We start from the raw sequence: 18,832 nt of genomic DNA on the forward strand, positions 1-18,832 counted from the left end.
TCCACCTCCCAAGTGCGGGGATTACAAGCATGTGCCACCACTCCCAACCTTATTCTTTATTTTTAAACAGGGTCTCACTAAATTTCAGAGAGCCTAAGTAGCTGAGTCTGGCCTCAAACCCGGATCTTTCTGCCCTAGCCTTCCAAGTACTGGGATTACAAGTGTGTGCCACCACACTCAACAATAAGTATTTATTGAGTGCCTGTTAAGATATTTTGGGGCCAGATGTGGTGGCGCATGCTTGTAATTCCAGCGCTTGGGAGGCTGAGACAAGAGGATTGCACAGGTTCAAAGTCAGCCTCAGCTACTTAGTGAGGCTCTCAGCAACTTAGTGTGAGACCCTGTTTCCAAATAAAATATAAAAATAGGTCTGGGAGTATAGCCCAGAGGTAGAAAGCCTCTGGGTTCCACCCCCAGTACCATCAAAAACAAATAAATAAATAAATAGAATAAAAAATCATGCTGGGAATGTAGTTCAGAGGTAGAATGCCCCTGGGTTCAACCCCCAGTATATATATAAAAAAGATATTTTGGGTTTCTGAAGGTAATTCAGAGAATGTCTATTTAAGAAACTTATAATCAATGGGGCATGGTGGTGCACACCTGTAACACCAGTACTTAGGAGACTGAAACAGGAAGATTTCAGGTTCAAGGCCAGTCTCAGTAACTTAGTGAGGCCCTCAGCAATTTAGTGAGACCCTGTCTCAAAATAAAAAAATAGAGCAGGGCACAGTGGTACATGCCTGTAATCCTAGTACTTGCGAAGCTGAGATAGGAGGATGCAAGGTTTGAGGCTAACCTCAGCAATTTAGAGAGGCCCTCTGCAACTTAGTGAAACCCTATTTCAAAATAAAATAGGGCGGGGGCTATCGCTTGGTGGTAGAATGCCCCTGAGTTCAATCTTAGTACCACACATGCGTGCACACACACATCTGAAAGCATATACTTGAGTATAATAGACTGAGTCTCTACCTGAGGAATAACAATAGCACAGAAGTCATCGATTCATGATCTTCTCTTTTTTTTCTTTTCTTTCTTTTCTTGGTGCCAGGGACTGAACCCAGGGGCATTTTGCCTCTGAGCTACACCCCAGCCCTTTGTTATTTTGAAACAAGGTCTCACTAAGTTGCTGAGGCTGGCCTACTATCCTCTTGTCTCAGCCTTCCAAGTATAGGAATTATAAGTGTGTGCCTCTATGCCTGGCTCCATCTCCATCCCCTTTTTTTTGGCACTGGGGATAGCACCCAGGGACTTCCTATCTCTAGGCTGTACCCCAGCCCTATTTTTTTTTTTAAACAGGGTCTTGCTAAGTTGATGAGAACCTCACTAAATTTCTGAGGCTGGCACTGAACCCTTGATCCTCCTGTCTCAGCCTTCCAAGTACTGGGATTACAGATGTGTGCTTCCATGCCCAGCTCAATCATTTCTTTTTTTAGCTTGTGTTTTTAAACTTTTATATTTAAGAAAAGGAATACATTTAATTTGTTTATAAGCCAGGCATGGTGGCGCACACTTGTAATCCCCGTACTTGGGAGGCGGAGACAGGAGGATCGCGCTGGTTCGGAGCCAGCCTCACTGGCTTAAGAGACCCTGTTAAAAAAAACAAAACAAAACATATATATATATATGGAGGTCTGGGTGTGTAGCCCGGAGATAGAAGGGCTTCCAGGAATCCTAGTATCACCACTACCCCCAAAAATAAATAATTTGTTTATAAATTGGTCTCTAATTCTTTGTTTTTTTATATGCAATAATACATGCTCAATGTATAACATTTGGAGTGTGTGTGTGTGTGTGTGTGTGTGTGTGTGTGTGTGGTGTGGTAGTAGGGATTAAACCCAAGGGGCATTCTATCTCTGAGCTATACCTCCTGCCCTATTTTATTATTTTATTTTGAAACTGGGTCCCTCTAAATTATTGAGGCTAGCTGTGAACCAGCAATCTTCCTGTCTTAGTTTCTCAAGTATTATATTTGGCTTGTTTTTGTTTAAATTATAAACAACATTGTAATCAGCAAATTGATGCATAAGTTATCTATATTTCTGATCAAGAATTTTCCCAAGTAGAATTACTCTGTCAAAGCTTGGCATGGTGGTACAATGCTTGTAATTCTGGTACTTTGGAGTCTGAGACAGAAGGATCACAGGTTTGTGGCCAGCCCCAGTAACTTGATGAGGACCTGTACAACCTAGTGAGGCCCTGTTTCAAAATAAGAGTATTGGAGGTATAACTTAGAGGTAGAATGCCTCTCAGTTTAATCCCAAGGAATGAAAACACACACACAAGAATTACTCTGTCAAAAGGGTAGGAATATTTGCAAGATTATTACTACATGTCATTTCCTGCTTTTTGGCAGTGATATTTAGCTTAATAAAATTTCTCACGGGTTGATTTGCATTTTTATTATCTTAACACAAGAGGTCCTTAGCCTCTTTAGCTCTGTCATTCCATGTATGTATTGACTGTTCAAGAATGACTCCAAAGGTTATGACATAAAGTAGTTTACATATGCTCAAGTACAATTTTTTTTTTTTTTTTTTGTACTGGAGATAGACCCAGGGACCTTCTAACTCTTGGTTATATCCCCAGACTTATTTTGTATTTGGAAATAGGGTCTCACAAAGTTGCTGAGAGCCTAAGTTACTAAGGCTGGCTTCGAACCTGCAATCCTCCTTTCTCAGTCTCCCAAGTATTGGGATTACAGGTGTGTGCCACCACGCCCGGCTCAAGTATGAAATTTAATCACAAGCTTAATAATACTTGTAAGAATAGCCACCTACCTTGTTAGCCCCCAGCATCACCATTAGAGAGCAGCACCACCTCCTTCCCTTTTTAAACCATTCTTCTTCAGGCTGCTTTCCCTCTGTTGACAGGGAGATGGTGGCAGCTATAGTTGCCTCCCATTTGGCCCCAGAATGCCACTTTCTCTTATTCCACGGTCCCCTGGCAAACTTGCCCTCCCTTCCCATGCCAGGCCTGCTTTCTCCCTCTGAAAGTCTCTGGCATATCACATGGTACCCGTCCTGGAGGGGCTCACACTTCTGCATATCTGGTCCTTTCATACAGTGATTTCTCCAAGGTACAGTATCAATTTATAATGTGCCAGCATCACCCTGATGCTCTGGCAATGGATATGGGTGCAGATGGCATCAGGTCTGTTGGCTTCTCCTGTGCCTTCTTCCCCAGGCTCCTGGGGCACTGGACCCAGCCTCTTGCCCATCTGAGCTGCTCTGAGGCAGAGGGACCAAAGCTACCACACGCTTTGTAATTTGGCCTTAAGACACCATTGTTGACCTTGTGCCTGGCTCTGATAACTGGACTTTTGTCTGCTGTCTCCCTGCCAGAATCCCTTGGTAACCTGCCTCATTGTGTCTTGTTCTTATCGGCCTGCCTCCCAGGGACTGAAGTCCTGCCCTGAAGCTCAGTGACCAGTGCACTTTCCTGATGTCAACCACCAAATTGCCTTTCTGATTGGATTCCAGAGCACCCTAAATTTCTCATTGTTCTGCAGTGCCTTGCAGTTAGGAAGCCTCTGTTCTGGACACTTATCTGAGTAAATGGGTAAATGGCAACTTTCTTTTTCCAGCTACTCAGGTCAAAACCTTGGAGGCTTTTTTTTTCCCCTTGGTACTGGGGATTTAACCTACCTCTCAGTTTCACCTCCAGCCCTTTTTTATTTTGAAATGGGGTCTTGCTAAATTGCGGAGGATCTCACTAAGTTGCTGAAGCTGACCTCAAATCTGTGATCCTCCTGTCTCAGCTTCACAAGTACTGGGATTACAGGCATGAGCCACCATACCTGGCTCCTGGAGTCATCTTTTTCTCCTCTCTCATGTTTCACATCTGAACCTTTACATCCAGAATCTGACTACCCTGATCTGATCCACTGTCATCTCTTCCCTGGATTCTTGTAGGAGCCTTCCAGTGGGGCTCCCAGTAAAAGCCCTGTCCCTTTTCAGTCGTTCTTGGCACCACCATCTGAGTGATCCCTTTACTTTATTTACTTACCTATGGTCCTGGAGGGTGAACCAGGGCCTTATATATGCTAAGCAAGTGCTCTACCACTGAACCCGGTCCCTTTTTACTTTTTGAGACAGGATGTCACAAAGTTTCCCAGGCTGGCCTCAAACTTGCTTTCCTCTACTTTGGCCTCTTGAGTGTTGTCTGGGATCACAGGCATATGCCACTGTGCCTGACTTTTTTTCTTCATATTAAGTGATAGGAGTTTTTTTTAATCATCAGAGATACTTATTATTTTATAAATAGTTTGCCTCTCAGTATCTAATTTATTGTTTGATGATGTTTTTGGAATCTCTTTTATTTGTATAGTTAGAGGTCCAGTGTTAGTGATTGATCAAGTCAGTGAGAATACAGATTTATTCATTCAGCAAATATTTATTGAGGGCCAGGACTTTGTGGGCTGTTCATTTAATAATCAGGACAGCTCTAAATCCTCATTTCAAGTTTCTGTCACTGATGGTGGCCCTCGGCTTTGCTTTTAGGAGATTATTGAAAGAGAATGTGTTTTTCTCAGAGACAAGTGGCCTCAAACATTTCCTAGACTTTGGCTATATAATCAGAAATTTCAAAAAAAGTCCTGGCCTTTATTGGGCTCGGTTCCAAGTTATCAGACATACACAGTCTTCCCGCAGGCAGTTTGCTTTCAGCGAGCTCCAGCCTCACCTGGGTGGCATGGATGGGGCAGGTGGTGAATGGTTTGGTCCTCCATGGGGTTAACTCGAAAGGCAGCCTTGAGGGCTACACATTTTTGTATGGCCAGACCTTGCAGGTGCTGCTGAAATCGTGTGACTTATCACACATGTGACTTGCCACCAGCCCTGCGGCTCCTCCAAGCGCTGGGTGTAGCAGAACAGGGATGAACGTGGTGATCAGATGCCATCTGCCTGAGCTGCAGGTCTTGCTGAGTCTAAAGAATAAATATGAAGTCCTTGAATGCATCACCAGGTCCAAGCTTGATTTATGCAGACGTCTCCCACAAGAACTGTCTTGTAAAGCCCTTCTCTCAGATACCTCTAATACCATACAAGTTCTTTTCTTTCTTTTTCCTTTGGTACTGGGTATTGAACTCAAGGGCAACCTACCTCTGAGTTGCACCCCCAGCCCTATTTTATTTTTTATTTGGAAACAGGCTCTCACTAAGTTGCTGACAACCTAACTAAGTTGCCGAGGCTGGCTTTGTGTTTTTTTTTTTTTAAACCAAAATTTTTATTTGCTCATTTCTTGCATTTGAAGTACTCTCAATGACATCCTTGGCCTGAGATTCTTTGCCATAGTCCTTAACGACTATACAACTGCAACCAACCACTTTACAGGGTTTTCCCTCTTGGTCAGTTTTGCAGAGGCCTACCCATTCCCCCAATTTCTTGTTGTCATCAGCCTTAATGAGGTTGATTTGGTGTTCAGCACAAAGTGCCTCCACCAATTTGACATACATAGGTTCATCACAGTTGGATGCAAGCACACAAAGATGGGCTTGGCCCTTGTCTAAGGCTTTGGCAGCTTCGCAGATTCCACGTGCTAGGCCATCGTGGATGAGGGCAGTCTTCAGCACCTCTTGTAGAGCAGTATTGACGTCCATTACACCTCCAGCAGCAATGCCTTCCTCGGCCATGGCGGTGGTTACAAGTGAAGCCGAATCTTGAACACACCCGCACCTCCGCCTCCACGCGACCCGGCGGCAGCAAGGAAAGAGCGCCGAGGCTGGCTTTGAACCTGTGCTCTCGAGTGCTGAGATTACAGGCATGTGCTACCACGACTGGCTGAACTCTTTTTTTTTTTTTTTTTTTTTGATAAAGCATCTTCAGTAAATCTCTTCCTTAAATCTTTACAGCCTGTCAGTTGGGCATAGTGGCACACACTTGTAATCTCAGTTCTTGGGAGGCTGAGACAGGAAGATTACAGGTTTGCAGCTAGCCTCAGGTATTTAGTGAAGCCCTCTGCAACTTAATAAGAGCCTGTTTCAAAACAAAGAATAAAAAAATAGGGCTGGGGTTATAGCTTGGAGATAGAATGCCTGGGTTCAATCCCCAGTATTGCAAAAAAAAAAAAAAAATTATAGCCTGTCAACCAATGCATAAAATAAATAAAATGTTCATGCTCTGTTTTGGTATCTTAGGATTGTGGACAAGACTGCAATCTCTGAAATCAGACTTCGGAGGGGATCTCATTACCAGCTTCCTACTAACTAGCACCAGGACCTTAGACAAGGTCCTTCGCCTGTACGCCTCAGCTCATTCATGTGTGAGCTGTAGCTACGAGTGCCCAGTGCAAACTCTGGAGGATCAGTGCATGCACATCCTAGAATAGTGCCTAGCACACTGTTAATGCTCACTAAGTGTGTTGCAAAGTTCTATACAGACTCTTCTGTTGAGGGAAACACTGGAGCCTGGGCATATCAGACTTCCAGTATAATTCCAATAAATTATTGTTACATTTTTACTCTTTTTCTATGCAGGTACACAGGGTAGGATTTCTAGTCCTACCTATTCAGGATAGGACTAGAAAACTAAGTGATGTTTATATAAAACTTTTAGAATTCTGTGCAAGCTAATCACATTTTAGTAACTCCTTAATAGAATTATTGGGTAAAACACTTTTGCTAAAGTCTTAATTGGCCTGGCCTGAGGTCAGCCAGGCTGTGCCCTGACTCGGTACAGCTTCTAGGAGAGGCTGAGAAAATACCAAGAGAAGAACACACAGTGGCAGAACTCTCAGGGCCAGATTACTTTGCATTCTTATTCCGTGTGAAATTCAAATCGTATTCACATGAAGCAGTCCTCTTACCTTTGTCCTTGAACCCAGCTGCTGACTACCAGGTGATAAGAGAGGGAGAGAGGCACAGTTTTTAAAGTTGTGATTGCCTTTAACTAAAGTTTTAAGTCGCCACTTGTTTTGGCAATAGAACCAGCCAAAGTTTTGTTCCAGTTTCTTGCAAAATTTCACAATTGTCAGAATTTAGAATTGGTCTTGCTAAGTTTCTGAGGCTGACCTTGAGCCTGTGATCCTCCTGTCTCAGCCTCCCAAGTACTGGGAGTACAGGTATGTAACACCAGGTTTCTGGGTTTATGAGTGTTGATGAGGCTTTATTTATTTATTTATTTATTTATTTGCGGGTCTGGGGATGGAACCCAGGGGCATTCAACCTCTGAGCTACATTCCCTGCCCTATTTTTTATTCTTTATTTTGAAACTGGGTCTCACCGAGTTGCAGAGGCCCTCACTAAATAGCTGAGGCTGTCTGCGAACCGCGATCCTCCAGTCTTAGCCTTCCGAATGCTAGGATTACAAGCATGCGCCACCACGCCCGGCTTTTATTTATTTATTTATTTATTTATTTATTTTTAAATGGTACTGGGGATGGAACCCAGGGACATTCTACCTCCGAGCTATACCCCAGCCCTATTTTTTTTAACAATTTTTTTATTGAACATAAATAGTATACATTTAAACTATATTTGGTGCCCTCTCCCTCGCCCCCATTTTCCCTTCCCCCCTCCCACCAATGGTTGTTTAGGTTAACCATGTCTTATTCATAATTTTATACATGTTCAGATGTAGACCCTCATTAATCAAGATCAGCCTTCCTCCTCTCCTATCTTTCCATTCAAACTTTGCTGGTATTTCCCCTCCATTATCAGGAGTCCCTCTGGTATCCTCTGTGTTTCCTAGTTTGGGCATATTAGAGGAAACATATGTACCTTCTCCTTCTGTGCTTGGCTGATCTCACTTAACATAACGTTCTCCAGGGCTTTCCATCTTCTTGCAAATGATATAATTTTGTTCTTCTTTATGGCTGAATAGAATTCCATTGTGTGTATTTCCCACAGTTTTGCTATCCATTCATCTGTTGATGGTGGTCTGGGTTGGTTCCATATTTTGGCTATTACAAATTGTGCTGCTATGAACATAGGTATGCATATGTTGCTGTAGTTCTCTGAATTCAACCCCTTTGGAAAGATACCCAGGAGTGGTAGAGCTGGATCATATGGTGGATCTATTCCCACCTTTCTTAGGAATCTCCACACAGATCTCCATAGTGGCTGAACTAGTTTGCATTCCCACCAACAGTGTAAAAGAGTTCCTCTTTCCCCACATCCTCGCCACCCAGCCCAATTTTTTATTCTTTATTTTGAAACAGGGTGTCACTGAGTTGCAAAGGGCCTCACTAAGTAGCAGCTGAGGCTGTCCTTGAGACGCAGTCCTCCTGTAGACGCCTCCCGGATGCTGGGATGACAAGCCAGCACTACCACCCTAGCCGCTTTTCTTTCTTCAGTATCTTTCACCTTCCATCTTGTCATTCATGAAATTACTCAGGAGATGCCTTCTGCCAGGAGGTACTGTTCAGTCTCTGGGTTCATTCCAAATTAATTAATTTGGAACTATTATTTAAAAGTTTTGTTATATACAGCTACTGCATGTTTATTAAAAGGAAGAAAAAAAATCTGGGCATGGTGGTGCATGCTTGTAATACCAGGAGGATTACAAGGAGGCTGAGACAGGAGGATCATGGTTCTTAGCCTCAGCTACTACTTAGTGAGGCCCTCTGCAACTCAGTGAGACCCTGTTTCAAAATAAAAAATAAAGCTGGCATGGTGGTACACGCTTGTAATCCCAGCATTTGGGAGGCTGAGATAGGAGGATCACAATACGGGGACAGTTTCAGCTACTTAGTGAGGCCCTTGCAACTCAGTGAGATGCTGTTTCAAAATAAAGAATAAAAAATAGAGCTGGGGGTGTAGCTCAGAGGTAGAATGCCCCTGGGTTCAAAAAAAAAAAAAAAAAAGGAAAAAAATTAAGTTGTGTGTGTGTGTGTGTGTGTGTGTGTGTGTGTAGTATTAGGCGTTAAACCCAGAGGAACTCTACTACTGAGATACATCCTCTGTCCTTGTAAAATTTTATCTTGAGATAAGGCCTCACTAAGTTCCTCAGGCTGGCTTTGAACCGGTATAATTCTGCCTAAACCTCCTGAGTTGATAGGATTATAAATGCATATCACCATGCCTGGCTAAAAGTTTAATAAAAATTTTGAGCCATTTATGGGTTAAAATGTAACTTAAAATGAAGCAGAGAGAAGACTGTTAAAAGGGGAGAGTTTATGAGAGGCAAAGCATGGTGCTGACCGGGTTCTGCCAGTAATGGAGGGCTCTCTTTGGGCACAGACAGGTTTTCAAATGGACTGCTTTCCCTGGCTCACAAATAGAAATTTGTAGACCCAGAGTGGACCCTGTAGCTCTTTTGATGCATAGGCCAGAAAACTGAAAGCAAGAAAAGTTAAGCAGTTGACTTAGAGTTGCTCATCTGGTAGGTGGCTGGTACAGGACTCAGTTCTTCTTGGTCTGAAGGTTTTCAACTACTCTGTACCATTTGACCATCATATTGGCCTTTGTTTCTGAATGAAATAGAGAAAAAAAAAAGCTTCTTTCTTCCTTTCTTCTCCCCTTCCCCTTTTTTCTTTTTGGTACTGGTATTGAACCCAGGAGCATTCTACCTCCAAGCCATACCCCCAGCCCTTTTTATATTTTATTTGGAAATATCTTCTTGCTAAGTTGATAACTTATGATCCTCCTGTCTCAGCCTCCCACATACTGGGATTACAGGTGTGTGCCATGGTGCCCAACTCTCTCCCTTTATGTTTTTAAGCAAAGTTTCTACCATTTGTATTTAGTGCTGCTACCACTTCTGTCACTGCTGGTACTGGCAAAATATCCTCAGTCTGTACCATGAATTAGGCACCGGGGCCAAGTACTTTGCCTATGTTATTTGGTCCTCCTAGTAACCCAGAGTAGCTCTGTTACTGTCCCTGTTGCAGAGGGGATAATAGAAGCTAAGAAGGACTCAGCAGCTTCCTAGGCCACATAGTTCTTTTTTTTTTTTTTTTTTTTTGGTGGTACTAGGGGTGGAACCCAGAGGCTTTCTACCTCCGGGCTATACTCCCAGACCTTTTTTTTAAGATATATTTTATTTGGAAACGGTCTCGCTAAGTTGCCGAAAGCCTCACTAAGTATCCGAGGCTGGCTTCAAACCCATGCGATCCTCCTGTCTCAGCCTCCCAAGCGTAGGGATTACAAGCATGCGCCACCACACCCGGCTTTAGGCCACATCGTTCTAAGTGGTAAAGCCAGATTTGAAATCTGGGCTCTTTGATTCCAGAGTTCATGCTTGTAACTACTAGCTATTCTTCTAGTAGTTTTTTGTTCTTTTGTTGGATTACTTAAATAACTATTTTCTCTGAATGCAGAAGTTGAAACCTGTTGAGGAAATTGAAGTAGAATATTTCTTAAAAAAAAAAAAAATTCCGGATTTCTCCATTTGTTAGCCCTGTGACATCATTAGGGCCGGTACGAGCTGCCCTCTCACTTTCACACACAAAAGGAGATGAAGTCAAGTTTTTTAGGAACTGCTGGAGTTGTTTGGGGGCCAGAAACCTGACCCCTTCTCTTTCATTTTCTCTGCTTACATGTGTCTCTGGAAGCCTGAGGAACTCGGCAGCCAGCCATGGAGTTAAGCAGTCTGTGAAGGCCTGATGCTGGTCCCTGCAGTCACTGTAGATGTTCTTCTCTCAGTTCTCATCTGCCTTTTCTACAAATCCTGTCTTGCCTATTGTCAAAACCTCAAGCTGAAGCCAGGTGTGGTGGCATATGCTTGTAATCCCAGCATTCGGGAGGCTGAGACCAGAGGATCGTGGACAGCCTCAGCTACTTAGTGAGGCCCTCTGCAACTCAGTGAGACCCAGTTTCAAAATAAAGGATAAAAAATAGGGCAGGGGGTGTAGTTCGGAGGTCGAATGCCCCTGGGTTCCATCCCCAGACCTGTTAAAAAAAAAAAAAAAAAAAAAAAAAACAGAAAAACACCTCAAGCTGAGTGTGGTGGCACATGCCCATAATCCCAGAATTTGGGAGGCTGAGACCAGAGGATTGCAGGTTCAAAGATAAACCTCAGCAAGTAGTGAGACTCTCTTCAGCTAGCAAGACCCTGTTTCAAAATAAAAATAAAATAGGGCTGGGGGTGTATCTTGGAGGTAGAATGCCTCTGGGTTCAATCTCCAGTGCCACACACACACAAAACAAAACAAAACAACCCCAAGCTGGGCATGGTGGTGCATGCTTATAATCCCAGCATATGAGAGGCCTGAGACAGGAGGATTGTGGTTCAGAGAAAGCCTCAGCTACCACTTAGTGAGGCTTTTTGCAACTCAGTGAGACCCTATTTCAAAATAAAGAATAAAAAATAGGCCAGATGTGGTGGTGGACACTTGTAATCCCTGTGCTTGGGAGGCGGAGACAGGAAGGAGGATTGCACAGGTTCGAAGCCAGCTGCGCTGGCTTAAGAGACCCTGTTTCCAAATAAAAATATAAAAAAGGTCTGGGAGTGTAGCCTGGAGGTAGAAGGGTTTCCAGGAACCCCAGTACCACCAAAATAAATAAATAAATAAATTAATTAATTAATAAAAAATAGGGCTGAGGGTGTAGCTCGGAGGTAGAATGCCCCTGGGTTCCATCTCCGGTATGAGGGGAAAAAAACAGCTTCTAAGCTATATCTGACTGCATTTCATTGTATTTGCCTTTGGATAGAAAAATTAGGAAGTAAGAAACTAAACTAGCAAAGAACTTTTGGGAATATATTTGTCCCTATTGATTGTGACATATGAATAAAACAATAACTAAACACACAGGCCTCAGTTTTCTCATTCGAAGGTAGGGACAGTGATAGTACCACTTGATACGGGGTTGTTGCGAGGCTTAAATGCAGTGATGTGTATGGAGCATCTAGTGCCGTGCCTGGAATGTTGAAAGTACCAATGAAGGTTAACTTATCAAAATGGCAATTTGTCCTTTTTACTTACTAAGTTAGGAAAAAGCTTTAGGTTTCTGCTCAGTGAGGGAGTAGTAAAGTTTGTTCTTACAAACAGTATTACAGACATTGTAAACTGGTATGGAATTTCCTGAAAGTAGTTAGGACTGTGCTTCAGTATGTGAAGATATTTGTGTTCTTTGATGGATTCTACTTTTGAGACTCTGGCCTGGTAATTTGCAGTATTACTGATTGTAGTGAAAAATTGATTTCTGTATTATTTGGTGTGGCTTGAAATTATGAATGAAAAGACTGCAGCTACATGGAAAAAATAGCTATATTACCATGTTAAGGAAAAATTTAAGCAAGCTACAAAGTTTTATGTATTGATGATTATAGGAGGATGTGAAGTTTTCATCCAGCAGCTAATATGCAGCTGGTTTCCTGGCATGGCCACTCTGACGCTGCTCACTTTTAGTTGAAGACAGTTGTCAAGTAATGAGCAAAACAGAGAACCTAATCCTATGCCTGAATTTGATCCCTTCCCCGCCCCATTGCCAGCCTCAAGCACAGTGTGGGGTGAGGGCGGGAGGTTGCAGTTTATGTGCGGCTTCTCAGTTTCTTCTTCAAGTGCTGGTGATTGAACCCAGGGCCTTACACATGCTAGGCAAATGCTCTGCCACTGAGCTACACCCCCAGGCCTTTTTGCCTCCTTCCTTCCTTCCTTCCCTCCTTCCTCCCTTCCCTTTCTTTCCTTCTTTCCTTTCTTCCTTCCTTCCTTCCTCTCTTTCTTTCTTTCTTTCTTTCTTTCTTTCTTTCTTTCTTATGGTACTGGGAATTGAACTCAAGGGCATTCTACTAATTTTTATTTGGAAACAGGGTCTCTCTAAGTTGCCAAGTTTGGCCTCAAACTTACTATCCTGTCTCAGCTTCCCAAATACTAGATTACAGGTATATGCCAGCCTGCCCCGCCTTTTTTGTTTTAACTTTATTTTGAGAAAAGGTCTCACTACCCCTGTTTCAAAATAAAGAATAAAAAATAGGGCTGGAGTGTCACTCAGAGGTAGAATGCCCCTGGGTTCCATCCCTAGTCTGCAAAAGTAAATAAATAAATAAAAGAAAAGAGGAGGAAGAGGAGGAGGAGGAGAAGAAGAAGAAGATGATGATGATTCACTATATTGCCCAAGCTGGCCTCAAACTTGAAGTTTCTCCCATCTCAGCCTCCTGAGAGCTGAGATGACAGGCATGAGCCATACAACAGTCTCAAATTCTTGAACTTTTCTTTGTAGACACTCAATAGGGAAGTGGGGAGAGAGAGATAGGTGGGCATCAGTAAAACATCTCTCTCTCCCTCCCTCCCTCCCTTTTTTCTTTTGGCTCTGCTGGATTTCACACCCAGGGTGTGGAGCACACTAGGAAAGTGTTCTCCCACTAAGCTACATCCTTAGCCCTTGATATTTTGCTCTTGATTCACCACAGTTGGGACATCCTCAAGAAATTCTCAAGTTTCTTCAGTAATGCACGCATTATTTTAAGGTTCTAGTAACACTGTGTATGTGTTACTTAGGAATTGAACCCAGGGGCATTCAACCTCCCAAGTTACACCCCCAGCCTTTTTTATCTTTTGTATTGAAATAGGGTCTTGCTAAGTTTCTGCAAGTCTCACTAAGTTGCTGAGGCTGTTCTTGAACTTGTGATCCTCCTGTCTCAATATAACTGGCATTACAAGCATGTACTACCATGCCCAGCATAACACTCCTTTATAAAGATTATTTGGGGAAAATTTATTTATTTATTATTTATTTATTTAGTGGTGCTGGGGATGGAACCCAGGGGCTTTCTACCTCTGGGCTATACTCCCAGACCTATTTTTATATTTTATTAGAAACAGGGTCTCACTAAGTTGCTGAGAGCCTCACTAAAGTAGCTGAGGCTGGCTTCGAACCTGTGCAGTCCTCCTGTCTCAGCCTCCCAAGCACGGGGATTACAAGCGTGCGCCACCACGCCCGGCTATTTGGGGGAATTTTAGAAGCTAACCCAGCAGACTATAAACTAAGTCATTGCTTTGAAAAATTATTATTATAGTAATGCATCCTTGGAAGAGTTCAAGCAATAATTGAGTGTGGTGGCTTGCACCTGTAGTCCCAATACTTGGGAGCCTGAGACAGGAGGGTGGCAGGTTTGAGGCCAGCCTCAGTAACTTAGTGAGACTGTATTTCCAAGTAAAAAGTAAAATAGGTCTGGGGATGTAGCTCAGTGGTAGAATGCACCTGGGTTCAATCCCCAGTATTTAAAAAAAAAAAAAAAAAAGGCAGTGCAGTAAGTACTAAAGTACGAAGTAGAGGAGTGAGAAAGGGTCTGCATGCCTTTGGTCCATGGCACATACGGCTTTCAAAAGGCTCGTGCTTCAAAGGATACAGGAAAATATTCCCTAACCAAAATGACTCTGCCCAAGGGGTCTTGTTGAAGTGTCCAACTTGACAGTACAGCTATGAAAAAACACAAACACTGGGCACAGACAGTGGTTGTATATGGATGGTAGGAACATAATCTCTTTCCCTCGTCTATGTTCCTAAGTTATCTATAATGTAGTTATATTTCTTTTGTAATAAAAGTCCAATTTAACAAATATTTACTGAATATAGTCTGTGTACCAGACATTGCTTGATGCTAGAGACACAACAGTGACCCAGACAGGCATGGTCACTGCTTGGCAGAACTTCAGTCCAGTGGGAGAGGCAGCTGATATTACGAACTGTCTTAACACTGCATGATAAACCCACAATAGAAGAGTTCAGAGAGTGGCTGCTGACCCTGACTGTGGTGGGAGCATCAGGGAGGGCTTTCTGCAGGAAGAAATGTCTAAGCGGAACCACCCGGGGGCAACGGAGCTGTGGTTGGGGTGAGGGATGCTCTAAGCAAAGGAAACAGCACTTGGCAAAGAAAGCTCGGAGCTAGGAGAGAGCGTGCCCCCTCTGAGGAGCCAGAGTGTGGTGAGACTCAAGTGCGCATTGAGTATGAAGTGGGAGTGATGAGCGATGAGACCAGAGGGTGCAGTAGGAGCCGGTCACCGGAGACGTGGCTATTTTATTAAGGAATTTGAGTTTTGTCTGAAGGGAAGTGTAAAGCTGTTGATTATACAAATATTTCTTGGAGACCCTGCTGTCAGTTCTTTTACATAGATACCCAGAAGTGGGATTGCAGGATCAAATGGTAATTCTGCTTTTAATTTTGCTTTTTTTTTTTTTTTTGAGATAAAGAGCTCTACTTCATTGCCCAGGCTGGCCTCAAATTCCTGGTCTTAAGCAGTCCTGCCAAATAGCTGGAACTATAGACATGTGCTGTCATACCTGGCTTTATTTTAGTTTTTTTGTTTGTTGTGGTTCTGAGGGTTGAACTCAGGGCCTTCTTTCTGAGCCACATCTCCAGTCCTGTTACATTTTTTTATTTCTCAGAACAGGATCTCCCTAAGTTGTGGAAGGCCTCACTAAGTTGCTGAGGCTGGCCCCAAATCTGCAATCCTCCTGGATCAGCCTCCCAAGTACTAGGATTACAAGTGTGTGCCACCATGCCTGGCTTATTTTCAGCCCCCCCCCCCCCACCCAGTACTGGGGATGGAACTCAGGGGCCTTCTACCTCCAAGCTACACAGAGGGCCTCACTAAGTAGTGGAGGCTATCCATGAACCTGAAATCCTCCTGTCTCAGCCTTCCAAGTACTGGGATCACAGGCATGTACCACTACGCCCGGCTTATTTTTAGTTTTTAAGGAAGTGACATAACGATTTACACAGCAGCTACACCATTATACATTTCCACCAACAGGTTCCACTTGAGTATATCCTTGTTAACACTTGTTTTTTGTTGTTGTTGTTAGTGCTGTGTGTTTTTTGTGTTTTACAGTAACTATCGTTATTGATGAGATGGTGCCTTATTGTAATTTTGATTTGCATTTCTCAAATTATTAGTGATATTGAGCATCTTTTTGTATGTTTGTTGATCATTTATATGTCATCTTTGGAGGAATGCCTATTTAAGTTTTACCCATCCTTATCTTTGCCAAGAATCTAATGGGTAAAATATAGCATATTATTGCTTAAATTAGCATTTTTTTTAGTTTGAAATTCATTCAACAAATGAATTCTGAGTGACCCCTGCGTGTCTGGCACATTCCAACTTGATATGGATATTAACATACAAAATGAGTTGATCATCTTTGATTTTTACCTCTCTTTGGCCTTCTGTATTTTCTGTTCTGTAGACTCTAAGTCTTTTGCTCATTTTTCTATTGAGTACCTTATTTTATTTTATTTTATTTTATTTTTGCACTACTGGGGATTGACCTCAGGGGCATTCTACCTCCTAGCTACATTCCTAACCCTATTTTATTTTTATTTTGAAACAGGATCTCGCTAAGTTGCACAGGTCTTCACTAAGTAGCTAAGGCTGGCCAGGAACCTGAGATCCTCCTCTCTTAGCCTCCCAAGTACTGGGAGGCCTGCGCCACCATGCCCGGCTTGTGTTTTTGTTTTGTTTTTGTTTTTTAGTGGTACTGGGGATTGAACCCAGGGGCATTCTACCTCTGAACCATACCCCAAGCCCTATTTTATTTTTTAGTTTGAAACAGAGTCTCACTAGGTTGTCTAGGCTCTCCTTGAACCTGTGATTCTTCTGCCTCAGCCTCCCAAGTACTAGGATTACAAGCATGTTCCACCATACCTGGCTGTAATATATATTTTTATAGACTCAGCAACCTAGTGAGAGTGTACGAAACTGTATATCTGGAAAAAAATTTCTAGATGTGAAATTGCTGGAGCAAGGAGAATATGCATTTATCTTTTTGAGACACAGTCAGCCTGCCCTCTCTAGAAGTCCTACCAGCTGACCCCTGCCTGCTGTGTGTGAGCACGCTTGTTTGCCCACATCCTTCCCAACTCTTATTTTTTTTTTCAAATGTCTTGATCTTTGTTCATCTTACAGTTGAAAAGTCATGTCTGTGTGTAATTTTAGTTAGCATTTCTCTTATGAGTGAAATATGCATTTTTTCCTGTTTATAAGCCACTTGTATTATCTTGTACTAACTTGAATAGAAGTGGCCTTTTTTTTTTTTTTTTTTTTTTTTTTTTTGGTGGTGGTACTGGAGTTCCTGGAAACCCTTCTACCTCTGGGCTACACTCCCAGACACCTATTTTTTTATATTTTTATTTGGAAACAGGGTCTCTTAAGCCAGCGTGGCTGGCTTCAAACCTGCATGATCTCCTGTCTCCGCCTCCCAAGTGCAGGGATTACAAGTGTGCATGTGCCACCACGCCCGCTAGAAGTGGCCTTTTATCTGTGAGATTAGTTGTGATTACATACACAGTTTGTCATTTGTTCTTTGACTCTCCTTTTGATGGGATTTTTTTGTGTGTGTGGCATTGGGAATTGAACCCAGACGTTCTACCTCTGAGCTAAACCCCCATCCCAATTTTATTTTTTATTTGGAAACAGGGTCTCAGTGGGTTGCAGAGGGACTTGCTAAGTTGTCGAAGCTGGCTCTGAATCTGAAATCCTCCTGTATCAGCCTCCCAAGTACTGGGATTACAAGTGTGTAATCCCAGGCTAAACTCCCAGACCTATTTTTACATTTTTATTTGGAAACAGGGTCTCCTAAGCCAGCGCACGTGCGGCTGGCTTCAAACCTGCGCAATCCTCCTGTCTGCCTCCCAAGCGCGGGGATTACAAGCGTGTGCCACCACGCCCGGCATAACACTTTATATTTTTATTTTAAAGTTTAACATTCTTGCTCCATTAGGAGCTTATATTAACATGAGGTATGGACTGTGGATCTGGCTTTAATTTTTTTCAGTTTGCTAGCCAGTCATCCCTACACTGTTTATATAATAATCATCTTTTACCTAATAATTTAAAATGTTTTTGGGGAGGCTGAGAAAGGAGGATCACTAGTTTGCAGTCAGCTTCAGCTTTTTGTGAAGCCCTCCGCAACTCTGACCCTGTTTCAAAATAAAGAATAAAAAATAGGGCTGGGAAGCCGAGTCTGGTAGGGCACACTTATAATCCTAACATTTGGGAGTCTGAGACAGGAGAATCACTGTTCAAGGACAGCGTCAGCTACTTAGTGAGGCCCTTTGCAACTTAGTGAGACCCTGTTTCAAAACAAAGAATAAAAAATAGGGCTGGGGGTATAGGGCTCAGAGGTAGAATGCCCCTGGGTTCCATCATCAGTACTATTTTAAAAAAATGGCTGGAGGTGTAGCTCAGAGGTAGAATGCTCCTGGTTTCAATCCCAATACTGCAAGCAAACAAACAAACAAACAAAACAAAATTTGAAATCCAGGTTTGGGGTGTAGGTCAGAGGTACAGTGCTTGTATAGTATGCACAAAGCCCTGGGTTTGATCCCCAGAACAGAAGAAAGATCATACACACCCAAAATAACCAAAATGCTAATAATTTCTCTGTATCCATTTTAGTATACAAAGTAAAGTCAGTCCCCAGTTTTGAGAAATATGTTTACTTAGGATTGTGTTTAACTGTGCATAATTTGAGATCAGTTTTTTGTTTTGTTTTGTTTTGGGGTGCTGGGATGGAACCCAGGGGATTTCTATCTCTGGGTAACACTCCCAGACCTATTTAATATTTTATTTGGAAACAGGGTCTCACTAAGTTGCCAAGAGCCTCACCAAGTAGCTGAGGCTGGCTTTGAACTGGCATGATCCTCCTGTCTCAGCCTCTCAAGTACTACAAACATGCGCCACCATGTCTGGCTCCTGAGTTCAGTTTTTAATAATAAATTTCATTGATTAAATCAGCTGATCAGCTGGGCTTGGTGGCTCACGCTTGTAATCCCAGCATTCGGGAGGCTGAGACAGGAGGATCACGGTTCACGGACAGCCTTAGCTACTTAGTGAGGCCCTGTGCAACTCAGTGAGACCCGGTTTCAAAATAAAGAATAAAAAATAGGGCAGGGGTTGTAGCTCAGAGGTCGAATTCCCCTGGGTTCCATCCCTAGACCCGGAAAAAAAA

The 18,832-nt window shown here is 42.8% G+C and overlaps 1 protein-coding gene and 1 pseudogene across 2 annotated transcripts in view; one reads left to right on the top strand and one right to left on the bottom strand.

Annotated features, from left to right (window-relative positions):
* The window catches only part of CRTC3 (CREB regulated transcription coactivator 3), a gene marked incomplete at both ends in the record, with an annotated part of 116,344 nt that overhangs the window by 26,537 nt on the left and 70,975 nt on the right, over positions 1-18,832 (top strand). The window lies entirely within an intron of this gene.
* On the bottom strand, positions 5,140-5,632 carry LOC308261483 (small ribosomal subunit protein eS12-like; annotated as a pseudogene). Its single transcript has one exon. The product of its transcript is annotated as a small ribosomal subunit protein eS12-like (transcript).

This window comes from Muscardinus avellanarius (genome assembly GCF_963383645.1).
Source record: "Muscardinus avellanarius genome assembly, chromosome: 3".
NCBI classification, from domain to species: Eukaryota; Metazoa; Chordata; class Mammalia; order Rodentia; family Gliridae; genus Muscardinus; species Muscardinus avellanarius.